This window comes from Charadrius vociferus, unplaced genomic scaffold (assembly GCF_000708025.1).
Source record: "Charadrius vociferus isolate BGI_N301 unplaced genomic scaffold, ASM70802v2 scaffold953, whole genome shotgun sequence".
NCBI classification, from domain to species: Eukaryota; Metazoa; Chordata; class Aves; order Charadriiformes; family Charadriidae; genus Charadrius; species Charadrius vociferus.
The window spans coordinates 734,738-737,023 of NW_009647678.1; positions in this window are offsets into that span (position 1 = coordinate 734,738).

Genomic DNA, 2,286 nt, shown 5'->3' on the forward strand with positions numbered 1-2,286 from the left:
TTTGGGCTCAAGCGGAGACCGCGTCGGCTGTTTCTGGGGTCACACCCGGGGCCGGGTTGGCCTTGGGCAGGGGGGTGGGAGGGCGCTGGGGGCTGGGCAGGGTGCGTGGTCCCCTGCTGGAGGTTGGGGTCTGGTCACGTTGGTCCCCGAGGCTTGGGGGGGTGGGGGGCCACAGGGCACACTCAACATCCGAGATGGGGGGAAAGGCACTTTTCACACAGTCTTATTGTGTCCAACTCTATTCAAGTCTATTCAAGGTGTGTTCAACAGCCAGAATAGTCATGATCTTATTAGTCCATATTTAGACACTGTACGAATATGACAGTTCATATTCAAGTTATGACAGTGATTGATCTACAACCCCATCAAAAAGCCAAGATCATATGAACAAGCGCAAGCTGTTATGAGCTGGAGCAGAAATGAACTGGAGCTGGGGCTACAGACAAACTGGAGCCACAAATAAGCTGGAGCTGAAATGAAGCCAGAGAAGATGAAACCCAACTGGAGCCTAAAACGTGCTGGATGCAGAGCTGGACCTGAAACAAACCTGGGGCAGAAACAAATGAGCTGGAGCTGCAAAAACAAGAGCTGAAATGAGCTGGAGCCACAGTTGAACTAAAGCTAAAACTAGCTGCAGCCATAAAGAAACGAGCCGTCCATGAGCTGGACCTGAACTGAACTGGAGCTGAAACTAGCCAGAGCTATCCGCAAGCTGGAGCCACAAACAAACTGGAGCTATCCACGAGCTGCAGCAGAAACAAAATAAAAAAAGGGGCTGAAACAACTGAGCTTGAGATGCGAAGTCCCTGCAGCATCTCAGGACAGACGCAGCCAGGTGGAGCAGAGACAGGGCTGTCCCCAGCCAGGTGCTGTGCTGGTGGCAGCATCTTCCTCAGCACAGGCAGCCCGGCTTCTTCCTGGGGGCTTCACACTGTATGAGGCATGGCTGGCTCCCAGTGTGGCCGGGGCTCCTCTGTCCACCCATCCATCCGTTCCTGCGCAGGAAGAGACGTGGGACAGTTGTAAATCCTGGCAGTATGGCACGGCTCAAAGAGCCCCTGGAGCTCCTGTCCTGCAAACCATGCTGCCTCCTGGGCATGGGCAGTTCTTCCTCGGCCCCTCACCATCACTTTCGACAGCAGCATCCTGGTGCCGTGCACTCAAAATGGGAGGACAATGAGAAGTGGGGACATAACACCAGAAAAGTCTCATTTCTCCCCAGGAGAGTGGGTGGGAGCCAGGATCTGTCTGAAAATCCACCTGGCCCATGCAGCAACAGTGGTGGTGGCACAGACTGATGACCAGCAACCCCAGGCTGGACCCTGACAGTGCCCACTCCCACCTCCCTGAATGCCCCTTGCAGCTGTGGCCCTGCCAAACGCACAGCACTGACCTGGCCTGGCCCTGGCTTGGGGTGGGCTGTGGGGACCCACGGCAACCCACTGGCACTGCCCCCCTGGTGCTGGGTCCCCTCCTTCCCCCCAAGAGCCCCATGGGGAGCACCAGTGGGGATGGCACCTGCCCTCCCCATCCGACAGCCACCCTGCTGGCAGGACAAAGGGCAAAGCCAAAGTGCCCCAAGCAAAAAACCGCTCTCTGGGTTGCAGCCAGGCCCGGCTCCCTCCTGCCCACTCGGTCCTGGTGGCCCCAGGGCACGGCAGCCCCTGGCACCCTGTTCCCATGGAAACCCCTCCATCCTGGGGGCCCTGCAGGATCCTGGTCCGTCCTGTGGCCCTGGAGATCGCTCAGGCCTCACCAGCACAGCTGCCCCTGGGAGCCAAGCCCCCCAGTCCCACCATGCAGGTCTGCTTGGCCACCACCTCGGGGCTGTCCCCTTGCTGGTCTTCCCCACCGGCCTCTTGCCTAGCATCTTTGCCCAGGCGCTGGGATGAGCCTTCCCCACGCTTTGGCATGGCCACGTGGCCTCGTTTGTGCCGCCAACGCCTCCTGAGGGACTGGCAGCACTGGCGCTGCAGGAGCTGGTGGGGATCCCTGGAGTGGTCTCTGCTCCCACCGCAGCATGTTTTGAGCTGAAAAAGAAGGTTTTCCGTAAAAGTGGGGCTTCGTGCAGCACCCAGAGCCGCGCTGAGGCCCCACCAAGGCTGTGCTCAACGCTGCTGGCTCCAGCCCTTGGGCTGTGAGGGTGACACCGGGCAGGGCTGAAGGGCTGAACCCCAGTAGAAACCAGTTCCCCCCAGCAGCAGTCCCCACACTCACTGGTTTGAGCTCTCTCTGGCAGAGCCGGTGCCCGGCTGGGGAGGGTTTGTCCTGCCGGTGGCCACTCTG